Below are 12,838 nucleotides of genomic sequence, written 5' to 3'. Positions count from 1 at the left end.
CAAACAACCAGAGGCCAATGTTGTCCCACTCCAGGCTACCCTCTCTCCATCAGGGGCCATTGGGCAGGATTTGATGTGAATCAAACACATCCCACTCTCACATGCTACCTGTTCACCCAGTGATCTCCAGCCAAGGGATTTCATTAGGAAAGAGGATAGGAGAGGTTTGCTGGATATCACCCTGAGGACAGACATACCCAGCCAAGAAAGGCCAAGTCATGAATTGTATCATGGGTAGGAACTGGATTGAGTTTCCCCTCCTTGAAGAACTGGCCAAGGCAACCACCGGTGTCCAGGTGAGCAGGTGACGTTTGCCAGGTCCTGTTTTTTTCAGTGAAGATGTCATTGAAGCAAAGGTTGTTGAAGGGACCCTTTCTGCTGAGCTGCAGGCAGAGCCAGGGGAGAAGGTGAGGATGAATGTCTCTGGAGTCTTGGGGCACAGGGAGGCAGATGTGTGACCTTGGACTACCTGAGCATCCGGGGGTCTTTCCTTGAGGAGGTGAGCTGAGGAGTCCCAGTGCCCCCTTGGGGGGCTGATCCCCTGTGCTACGTTAAGCCAGGAAAGAAGATGTGGAAGATGTGTGGAAAAGTGAGGTTCCCCAGGAAAAATGCTTACCCAGGCTGAGTGCCACGGGAGGAAGAGCAATAGCCCCAGAATCCCCCTGAGTGTAATTAGGCCTGGCCTTTGCAACAGTTCATTTATTCCTTGGTTTGTGTTCCTCCAATAAATATCATTAATCCCTTGGCATTTGAATGCATGGAAAGGCTTAGGAAGCATCTGACACAGCAAAGCCCATTGCTTTTTTATTCCCATTTCCTGCAAAACCTCTCCCATTATGTATTGCTTCAGATTTTCTGAGAAACTGCAGCAACTTCCTCGGCTTTTGTTCCAACAAGAAACCACTCTGATTTTCAGCTGAACACCTGTGGATGTGTCTGACATGAACAGAAATCCTCCTGCTGCATCCTGTCCAAAGTGCTGCTCCTTGAGGTCCTCAGGACTGCAGCACCAGGTTTTCCTAATCCAAGGCTGTGCAGAAGAGCACGCCAAGTTCCAAGGCTTGTGTGCAGGGTGACAAGTCACACTCTGAGCTAAAAGTTGTATGTGAGAACTTCATGGCCAGGGGCTCACTGTGGTCAGGAAAGCAGACAAGGAGGGAGAGCAAGAGGCAGGAAAGTCCTTTCAAAGTGACCCCATGTGTGCAGAGTTGCTGTGAATGTCTCCCCTTTGTCCAGGACATCAGTGTCTCCTGAGAGATGAAACCCTGATTGCTCAGCTCTTTGAAGGCAAGGAACTACCTCAATACCACGAGGTCACGTTGGGAATTGTGTTCTTCTGCCCCTTTCCTTGCTGGTCCTGTAGTTACCTCTGCTTTCCCACACATCTGGCCCCATCAAACCAGTCTCCACCAGCTTCCAGTGGTGCACAGGCTGAGTGCACAGGATGGGGATACAAGTGTCAGCTGCTTTCCAGGAGCACCCACTCCTGTGTCTCTCATTTGTCAGTGTCAGTGATGCTGAAGTGCCACTTTGCCATTTCCTTCCCATTCAGCAGAGAAAGAGTTTTTCTGGGTGGTCAGGATGCCTGGTGGCCCCACCTCACCTCTCCCTGCAGACTGATATGCTGTAAAAAGAGGTGGAGAATCCTTCTCAAGGACTGGATGGGATGGAGGAGACTGCAGAGGTTACCTCATCCCAGTACCATGTCCCACATCACCACCTACTTTAACAATTGCCATGAGAGACATCATAATTTCCCCTGGATTTATACCACAGAATCATGAAATGGGTCAGGTGGGACCTTAAAGCTCTTGAGCAGGGACACCTTCCACTAGACCAGGCTTTTCCAAGACCCATCCAAGCCTGGCCCTGGACACCCCAGGGGTACCTTGCTTTAAAGACTCTGCAAATGTTTGCTGTCTCATCAGAGCCCAACAAGATCCTCAGCTCCCATGTCAGGTCTTCCAAGCCCTGTCCCAGGCCAGGTCCTGCCCTCCCAGAGATTCCTTGGGGATCACAGATGCTTCAGAATTAAATGAATGAGGCACAGAGCAAGGAGCCTCTCACACAGCAGGAAAGAGCTGGGGGGTGGGAATTAAAAACAACAACAACAACAAAAAAAAATCCCCAAACTTTCATGGCTTTGTTCTGATTATTTCGCTCTTTTCACCAATATTTAATGTTGATTCTCTCTCCAAGCCTGTTCATGAATCAAACTTTGCAAAAAAGGATGACTTTTGAATCTTTCTTTAGGAGGAAGCAAACAAAAACTCTCCTCCCACCCACAAACATGTGTGCACAGACCACTGCTTTTTCCTTGTGAAAATTCAGTAATTCTTTTGGATGAAATTCCATCTCTGCTGAATTCTGTGGAGTGAACCAGGGATCTTCATTTTTAAGTCTCTTGATTAATCACAGAAGTTATAGCAGCTGCTAGTAAAGGCAAAAGGCTGAGCCAAGAGCAGAAAGGGAGACAATTTTTTTAAGGAATTACTCCATTCCTGAGGACTTCCATAAGCACAAAGAAGAATCCTGGGAAAAAGGTAAAAAACCCCACAGCTGAAGAACCAGCCAGACTTTCTGTAGCCACTGAACTCCATATTTTTGGCTGCACAGCAGCACACAGTGGTTGGCAGCCCTGAGAACCTGTGAAATATTGTGTACTTCCCCTAGCCATGTCACATCATGTCCAGCATTGTCCAGGCCGTAGCAGGAGCTGGGAGGGAGACACAGGGCTGGGAGATGTTCTGGAGCAGGAGCCCCATGTGTGCACCTGCACAAGGGGAGGGTGGTGGGTGCCAGCCCAGGCTGGGGGCAGACTTGCACTTCCCTTTTCTGTACATGTCAGTATTTAAACATATCCATGAATAAAGCACACATGCATTTTCCTGACCCCCTGGCTCCTGCCTGCCTTGCCAACTTGTCCGTGCCAGCACGTCCAGGATGGTGCTGAGCTCACTGCTCCTGTGCTGGAAGAGACTGGGGAACGTTCTGGGGGGGTTTGAGTGGTGGGGCTCAGATGAGCCGTGCTTGGCTGGAATCATAGAATCCTGGAATATCCTCAGCTGGCAGAGACCCTCAGGAATCATCCATCCAGCCCCTGGCCCTGCCCAGACTCTCCAAAATCCCACCCTGGGCATCCCTGGTGTCCAAAGGCTCCTGGAGCTCTGTGGGGCTGTGTCCACTCCTGGGCAGCCTAGGCAGTGCCAGCACCCTCTGGGTGAGGGAAGAACCTTTCCCAGAATCCAGCCTGAGCCTGCCCTGGCCCAGCTCCAGGTGTTCACCCAGGTCTTGTCCCTGGTCCCAGAGCAGAGATTGGAGCTGTCCCCTGGGAGGAAGCTGCAGGCAGCTCTGCGGGCTCCTCTCACTCCAAACCCAGCTCCAACCCAGTGTCTCCCAGCAAGGAGGGGTGTCGGGTGAAAACAGCTCTGCTGAGATGGAGAGACATCAGTGCCATCAGGGAGGGAGACATGAGTCCCCACACAAGCCCTGGGGCTCTTTGTGTCACCTGTGGGGGTGAAAGCTGCAGAGGTTTGGGAGAAATTTGGGGCAGGTTTGGCTCAAATCTGGTGCCAGCATAGGCAGAGGGAGGCACTGCAAGATACAGCAGGGATGGGAATAATTGCACCAGCAATTAGGGGCTGTGGAGCCACTGAAGCCAGGATGTCACCATGTGACCCACGGAGTGGAAATACCTGGGAAAGGCTGATGCTGCACCCCTGTGCTGGGCACAGGAGGAAGGGAGATGGAGGAGAAGACAGGGTGGTGGTTCATGCCAGCCAGGAAGACTTCTGTTCATGCCATGAACATCCGTGAGCTATTTCTGGCCACTTAAAAAAATAAAAGAAATCACAGGAAAATTGATTAGAGGCAAATGGAATGTTTTCTTACCGATTCTGAGTAGGCCTAAAAAAATCTAGAAAATAAATTTACATAAAATTTATATAAAAATAATGAGTGAAATTCAAGTCAGTTCTTAAAGTGTGTTCAAGATTGAACATGTAAAAGCTACATTTTTTCCTCACAGAAGTCATGTTTGCCTCCTTGTGTGCATGGAGCAGCTGAGGATGCGGAGGAGGAGTAAAACCTGAGGGTTAGGGATGGGCTAGACTTTCCTCAGAGCCTTTTCCCCCTGGAAGCATGCAGGCTGGGGTTTGCTGGCTCAAAGGACAATTCCTGTGAAGGTTCAGCTGAACCTGAACCATGCTGGGAAACCTTGCAGCTCTGAGGGATCTCCCCTGGCTCTGGGCAAGCAGCTGCTCGACCAAGGTCAGCACCCAAAAAGCTGCTGGGGCCAGTCCAGTGCTGGGGTGACAGGAACTGCTGGGTTCAGGGGGTCCTGGCATCCAAGGAGATGCCAGGAGTCCCCAGTGAGACGCCCCTGGCTCTGCACAGGGACAGCAGAGGGGCTCGGGTCAGGGCAGAGCACGGGGCTGGCTGCAGCTGCCCTGCTCTGGGTGCAACCACTGGCTCCAAGAAAGCCTGGAAATCATCCTAAATTTAGGGTGAGGAGATTCTGGAGCAGGAGAAGCACTTATAGCTGGAAGAAGGTTTGGCTGACCCTCACTTCTAGCTCATCTCTGGGACTGGGTATGGTTCTGGGGATGCTGGCTGTGCCCACAACAAAACTGAGCACTGCTCCCTCCTAAGATACAGACATCAAACACTTGAGGAGAGAGCACAAGAAGTGGTTTTTCCACATTCCCAGAGAAAAGGTTGCACAACCTGTGTAGCCCTCAGGATAGGATGGACAGGGCCTAGAGCAGCCTGGTCTAGTGGAAGATGTCCCTGCCCCTGCAGGAGGCTTGGACCAGATGCTCTTTAAAGTCCCTTCCAGCCCAAACCATTCCATGTTTCCATGAGAGACCAGAGCCTGCAGCAGCACAGGAGGTTTGGAGGAGAAACCTGCAGACAGGAGCCACAGTCCCCATCCCACTGTGACTGCAGACACAGAACAAGTAAAATCCTGCAGCTGATGTTCAGTGGCTGCAAGGGGATTTTGAAATCAGAAACAACAATTTACCACACGTTATCTCAAAGCAAACAGTGCTAAAATGCTGATAGGGATGGAGACATCTTGCTTCAGTTATTAAAACACTGGATTTCTGCAGAAGCAGAGGATGTTTGCCAAAGGGAAAACCAGCAGAATTAGATCTGACATGAAAAATGTTCAGGCCATTTTGTGTTTTTTTTTTTTTTTTCCTAAGGGGAAGTAGAAATGAATTCTGGTGGGAGCAAGGATCCCAGGGAACATGTCAATGGAAATGCTGCCAGTCACTCTGCCGGAGGCACATTGTGGCTGCAGCCTGGAAAGCAGAGCTGATAAAACAGCCACGAGCTGCAGGTGGGATGGATGGATACCCCAGATATGTCTGTGCTCTGCTCTAACTGCCCATCCAGACAGCCATCACAATCCAGTCCTACCCACAAAAGCTCTGCTTCCAAATTGCATTCAGAGATCAGCAGGAGGACCAGGAGAGATCCAGTCTCATCCTCCCATGGCATTGCTGGTCACCATGGAGGGGGGCAGATCAGAAAGAGCCCCTGCCCTGCAGGCTGTGGGCTCATGGAGCTGCACCTGCCCTTCTTGTCAGCAGCAGGGAAATAAAGAGGAGAAAGATGCTGTCCTTAGTAGAGTCAGAGTGGCCCAGTCAGTGTTTTTTTGGCTAAACTCCCTGCAGATGTGGTTTCTGAATGATGCATGTGGCCTGAGTGAGGGCCAGGAACACAGAGAGGGAAGGAAGGGCCTGGTCCTGCAGCTGATCACAGAATCATGGAATGGTTTGAGTTCCAAGGGGTATAAAGACCATCCTGTTCCACCCTGCTATGGCAGGGACACCTCCCCCTGTCCCAGGTGATCCAGCCCCAATGTCCAACCTGGCCTTGGGCACTGCCAGGGATCCAGGGGCAGCCACAGCTGCTCTGGGCACCCCTGTGCCAGGGGCTCACACCCTGCCAGGGAACAATTCCTGCCCAAAATCCCATCCAGCCCTGCCCTCTGGCAGTGGGAGCCATTCCGTGTCCTAACTCTACATGCCAATGAAAAACATCTAATCTCAATGCAGTTTGAGCCCTGAGATCTTGCTCTTTCTTTGTGGAGAAGATTTATCTCTTCTCAGACATCTCTAGTGCAATCCCAAATCCCAAGTCTGTCACTGAGTCTCTGGAGTCACCAAGGAGAAGAGGTTCCTCTAGGACACCATGTGCCCTTCCTCAGAGCCTCCACAGGATGATGATGGTATCCCAAAATCTTGTGGCCAAGGGTGCTGGGGCTCTGATGCAGTCTGGGGAGGTGCTGCTGTCCCCCTGCAATGGGGAGCACAAGGACCTCAGCCCATCTCCAGGGATGCTGACACTTGGGTCCAGCAGTCTCGTTACCAGGCAGAAATCTGGTCAGCAAGTGCCATCAACTCATTAAAAAATCTCCCCACACCTTGTGCCTTTGGAAGATCTCGGTGCTTCCACTCTGTCCCTGCGATCCCTGATTTGCTGCTTGATTAGCTCAGAAACCAAAAACTCCAGGGAGAAACTCAAGAATCTGCTAGTTCTTTTTACCCCCAATAGCAATGCATTGGCTGTGGAACTCTGTCTCTTCTCTAAGCCTCTCTTCCCATCAACGGGGAAAGAAGGAAATGGTGTTTCTGCCACACTGTGTCTGATTTACCACAACCAGTGATGTGGAACTACCCAAGAGCTGCCCCAAACCCCACCTTCTCCTAGGTGGAAAAAACACTACCCAGCCTCCAGTCCAGGATTCCTGGGGGAGTTAAATTGGTGTGTAAAAAGACTTAAAGCCTCTTCTTCCTGTAGGTGGTTGATATTTAAGGTTTATAGAAAGAAAAGCTGGACCTTAAATTCCTCTCTGGCTCCTTACCCAAAACCGTTCATTAATGAGAGCTGATGACAAAGATCATCATCCTGGATATACACAAAGCCTTGGAAAACCTCCATGCTCTCTTCCCTTCCTTCCCTTCAAACTTTTTTTTTTTTTTGCTATAACAAAGAAAAATCAGAGCAGGGATGAAAAATGGCTCCAGTCCTCTGTGGTTTTTCCTGCTGTCCAAAATAAACTTAAAGCAGCTTTAAAACCACTACCCCCTGCCCATTTCATTTCAAGTCTGGACACCCCACGCTGTGCTGTCAGCCTGGCATCCTCTGCTCAACTCTGCAGCAATTGTTGGGAATTGGGCTCCTGCATCCCAGTTTAATGCCACAGAATGAAGCAGCACAACAATCTTTGGAGGCAACAGTGGCTGAAACCTTCATGGCTCATAAATGTCAGGTTCAACTCTACTTCGTCCCAGCAGTGCTTAATTTCAAAGTTGGAGAGTGACATAAAAATAAATGGAGAACAACGGATTGCGTCCCGGCGGGACAAACTGTAGCTGCCTGGGTGTTACGGATCAAGTGACAGCTTTAGACAAGCCCTGCCTTAGGCTCAGATTTTTGGCAGCAGCTCTGCTTAGGTGACCTGCACCTCAATCCCTCTGGCTCACAAGTTCTAAAGGCTGGCTGATTAGGGGTATTATAAAATGTGTTATTTATTGAACAGACAGGAGATAACAGACAAATGGCCTTGAACAGTTACTACACAGTGAAAAACAAGAGAACTACTGGGAGATTACATAAAACACTGCACGACATTAAGGTACCTAAATTAAAGCTAGCAAAGGCACAGTAGAGAACAGGAGTCAGTGGAACTACCACCAAACTGCTGATAGAGTACGCAGCCCTCGAGAGGGTAACCACAAAATTGACATCCCAACTTCAGGGGAAAAGCACCACATATTTCCAGGGAATGTGCAGAAGACTTTTGCTTTGTGAAAGTTTTGTGTAGCTTTTATAGTTTGTAAAGTGGGGTGTCTGTCAGTCAAGAATTCCAGCTCATCTTTCCAGTCTTGCTTCCACAGCAAGATGTTTATTGTCAGCTGTAGTGTCGCTCCCCCAGTGCCTGAATGACCATGACACAGGCAGTTTTCAGTGAATTTCACCAAACGGCAAGGTTTTGTGAAGGGCGTGAAGCCTTGCACCAGCTAACAAACAACGGGCAAGTTCCTGTGGTGGGGGATGTCCTGCTGCACTGAGGATGCTGAGCAGGAGGTGGCACAGGAGGGGCACAGGAGGGGCACAGGAGGGGTACAGGAGGGGTACAAATTACTAGTGAGAGCGAGAAATGGAAGGGACTGAGATTTTTTTTTGTTCTGTTGGGTTTATGTCATGAGGAGAAGTAGAGGGGCAGATCTCTGGGACAAGGACAAGGACAGGGCAGGCTCTGGCTGGATTTAGGGAAAGGTTCTTCCCTCCCCAGAAGGTGCTGGGCACTGCCCAGGCTGCCCATGGAAAGGGAACAGCCCCAGAGCTCCAGGAGCGTTTGGACAGCGCTCCAGGGATGGACAGGGTGGGATTGTTGGGGGGTCTGGGCAGGGACAGGGGTGGGACTGGGTGATCCTTGGTCCCTTCCAGCTTGGGGCATTCTGTGATTCTATTTAAACCCTGAATGCAGAAGCTCTGAGTTTTGGGACTGTGGGAACACTGAATTATCTGGGTTGGGAAAGTTCATTAAGAGCATCGAGCCAAGGCACTCAAGGATCCGTTGTGTTGTGACAGCTGGGACTGACACCAGTGCTGAAGGCTGGGAGCAAATAAATTTCTCTCCAACCCTCACCATCCAAAACGGCCTGCATGGAGGACAAGCCCTTTTTTCTATATAATCATAGAATTATTTAGGTTGGCAAAGACCCTTAACATACTGAGAACTCCGACACCTCGTTGGGATTCTCCTCCCTTGTCCCACCCTTCAGACACAGCCAGGGAGATCAGGGACCAAGAGCTGCCCTAAGGCACATGGGGGAAGTGAACCTGAGGGCAGAAACTATTTAAAGACTGTCTCTATCTTTAAAACCCACAGATTTACCCCCATCCTCTGGCAGAGTCCCTCCTTTCCCCTCCCAAATTCAGTACCTGCCAGGAGCCCATTGATACCCACCACCACCTCACGAGAAATCCACCCTCACCTCAGCCAGGAGCCTCCAAAACCACCTTGAATTATTTCCCCCCCTCCCCATTTTAAGAAAATAAATAAGAGGGAATTTTTTACCAGATCATCTACTTTTTATTTCAGAGGAAAGATTTGCATTATTTACTTTTATTTATATACATGTACTTCACATTTGTATTTAAAATGCACAGACCTCCCAAGAATTTTCTCGTTCCGGCTTTAAATTAGCTGTTATTTTACAATACAAAAAATTATACCAAAAAACTGCAATCCTAAATGTGTGTATGTATAACACCCACAACCCCAGCAATGAAATAGTTTACAATACTTGCTCCTATTTACATTTGAATGCAATAAATGCTAAATTATACATATTAACAAACTAAGCTCAAGTCTGAACACAGGTAAGAATCATAAATAATTACAGAACAAAGAGGGAAAAAAAAAATCCAGAATACAATTAATTCAAGGATCTTAGTTTAAAGAACATTTATTGTGCACAAATTTCAGAGTAATATAAAACTCTTTTTTTCCTTTTTTTTTTTTTAATGCACTGACATATGATACACTCTGTGATGATTGTTATTTTTTTCTTTCTTTCTACTGGTGAGGTTTGTGGAACCAATACTAAATGGAGAGGAAATGTCTAAAGAATTCTAGTACCTGGAAGACGCACACGAATAGTCTGTGTGTAGTGTCAGAACAAAGAAACAGGCTGAACAAAACCTGCCCTGATGCAGAAAAATCAGCATATACACATATTGTAGTAGTCCTGGCATGGAAACTCAGCTCGTTTCAGCAGCTACCAACAGAAAAAGCAGGAATTTTACTAAAATTGCAAAGAACACATCCAAAAATGAGGAGCACGCCCCAGGCCATCCCTTCCCTTCCCTTCCCTTCCCTTCCCTTCCCTTCCCTTCCCTTCCCTTCCCTTCCCTTCCCTTCCCTTCCCTTCCCTTCCCTTCCCTTCCCTTCCCTTCCCTTCCCTTCCCTTCCCTTCCCTTCCCTTCCCTTCCCTTCCCTTCCCTTCCTCCTGCAGCCCCAACACTCGGGGAGCACCTTCCCCTGGAGCCCACCGTGCCCTGCCCTGGGTGCCCAGAGAGGAGCAGCAGCAGGAGCTGCCCTGGCCATGCAGGGGCTGCTGGCTGCTTCCTCCTGCTCCGAGGGAAGGGCTTCAGGGCTCGGAGCTGCAGCTGATGCCTGCCCCTAGCTCAGGGTCTCACGGAAAAGGAGAAGCAGCCGGGAACACCGGGAACAGCGAGGGACACAGGGGCAGCCCAGCCCTGGCACTGAACTCCTCTTCTGGAAAAGGCTAAAGCTGCATCTCGGCCTCCAAGCCTCCCTTCAGCTCATCCAGGGCCCGGCAGCTGAGCTGCCGTTTCCAGCCATCCCACACAGCCAGTGCCTGCGCATCCTGGAAACGTTTCCTGCAGAGAAATGTCAAAATGTGCTTCTGAGCAATCCTCTGTAATGAACTACCCCAAGGAGTGTGGCTCTGCCAGCACAGGCTCCGCGGAAGCGGCACCACGCCCGACTTTTGGGACATCATACACCATGGCTGGATGTCAATCACAGGCATTACCCCACCAGAAATAGCTTTGTTTTGGTAATTTCAGTACAAGGTGTTTTAAGCCCAGGGAATAATGGTAATAACAACTGAAAAGTTGTGTCTCATAAATCTTCTTCTATCCCAAATATTGAGCATGGCAAGGTTATGCTACAACAGCCCAGAGAAAATTCTGGGCTACAAACTATGGAAAATGATGAATTAAAAAAAAAAAAAAAAAAAAAAAGTGTGTTATTTGGAGATCCACTGATACCACTGTCTTCTAGAATAAAAAGGCCCCAACAGTTCTGAAATTTTATTACTAATTTTTTTAAAGGCTCCTCTCAGAGAATGAAAATCTTCTCAGGGTTGAGATGTCAAATGCTACATTTCACCCAGTTATGAATCCTGAAAGTAGTGATTTTGAATGGAAACACTGCCACAATTTTAGTAACAAAAGCCTTAAACTACTGATTTAATCCTCCACATAGCGACCACTTTAAGGATGTTCATTACTTGTCTCCAAATGTTGCTTTCCCCCCTTTCAAATAGAAAAGCCATTATTTTACTTGGTTTCTACATTTAAGTGAAATGCATTTGAACACACAAAAGTCAAGTTATGCCTCCCTGCTTTGCAAGATACCTGGGTGTAATCTGGTGCTCAAAGCTCTGGAAACTTAGCCAATACTGATCAGATGAAGGAGCTATTAAGACAAAACTCATACACCATTTAAAATGCATCAAAAATACATTCATTTTTTTTTCCTGGTTTCTATACACCTTAAACCTCTCCATGTTCTGCATGTTACCATAGAGCTTATGTACAAGTGCAAAATCTGTGTCATTTATTTACAGATTCTCCCATGAAATAAGGTTGTTCTCCCCCCACCTCACCTCCAAATGAAATAAACCCAAAAATCTGTCACTTTTGATACTGGCCTGGTGATAAACTGCCAGCCATTCTTCTTTCCCCTATCCCTTCCCACTTTTTTCCCTGTTTACCTCTAAGCTGGGATCAAACTGCAGCAGAGCTATGTATGAGAGTTCTCTTCTCCCTCATCAGGATGCAGATCAGATGCAGGGCAGAGCTACATCCTAGAGGAGCCTGTTCCTTTATTTATATAAGTAACTCTTGTTGCTCTATTTACATTTTCTGGTTCTGATAAACCTTGACTTTGATCATATTTGCTCATTTTTCCAGTATCTGACACCTCATTTTGGCCACGCTCCTGAGCACATGGCAGGCTTTGCAGAGCAGACAGCCCAGCTCTCCAGGAGTGAGAAAATGTTCCCAACTCTGTACTGATGCCTTTTTATCAATGTAAAAATCTACCACCCTTCCAGGCCTACAGTTCTGAAAGCTGTTTGTGATCAGGAAAACCCAACAACTTTAAGCACCTGCTCAAGTGCTGTCCTGAAGAGGGAAACACAAGCACAGGGCCTTTCAACATCTGGGCTGGCAGTTCTCCCAAAAACAGCCAGAAGAAATCTGCAAACGTCAGGATGTAGATCATGGCTGAAAACATGCAGTAACAGGGGAGGGATTTTAGTCCAGTCTTATTTCTCCAGTTCAAATTAACCCTATTACTGAGAAAGTCAGAAAATATTATCAGGAGATGAATCTGTCTGAGGTAATCCATGCATCACGTAAAGCTTAAATTGCCTAAATCCCTTCATTCTAAGACAAAGCTCAATCTTTTCCCCCTCATAATTCCTTCTTCCCAGAGAGAACTGAAACTTCTAGTTTAGAAACAGATGCATTTATATATATATATATATATATATATATAAAATGCATTTTTTTCCAACGTTTTTCAGCAGTCCCAGTATGTTTTGCAGTCCCACTGCACTTGTTAAATGACACGTTAACTCAGAATTATCATCCACCATAGTCCTTAAACCATCAGGCTGTTCACATCACCACTGTCCAGACATAGACAGCAATTCACCTCTCCACTGCAATGTGACAGGTTCCAAAGAGCTTCTTCAAAATACATGGTTAGAAAAAAACATCCCAGAAAGGAGTGGCTGGCATGTGACTTATCACCAGAACATGCACAAAAAAGGAGCAGTTATTTGGGTTTCAGTTTGGAAAGGTGCTGCCTGGCCAGATCCAAGAGCACTTCCCTCCCACGTATTACTTCTCAGTTTATTAAACATCAGATGTCCTCAACAGAATCCACCAACTCAGGGACCTGGGTGAATTCACAATTACTGTGATGAAGCCATAATTACACCCCTCGCTCATTTGCCATCTTCACTGACATCTTCCCACCAGCCCCAGCCCTGCTCCA

This window comes from Cinclus cinclus, chromosome 5 (genome assembly GCF_963662255.1).
Source record: "Cinclus cinclus chromosome 5, bCinCin1.1, whole genome shotgun sequence".
Classification (NCBI taxonomy): Eukaryota; Metazoa; Chordata; class Aves; order Passeriformes; family Cinclidae; genus Cinclus; species Cinclus cinclus.
This window is presented reverse-complemented; position numbering follows the sequence as displayed.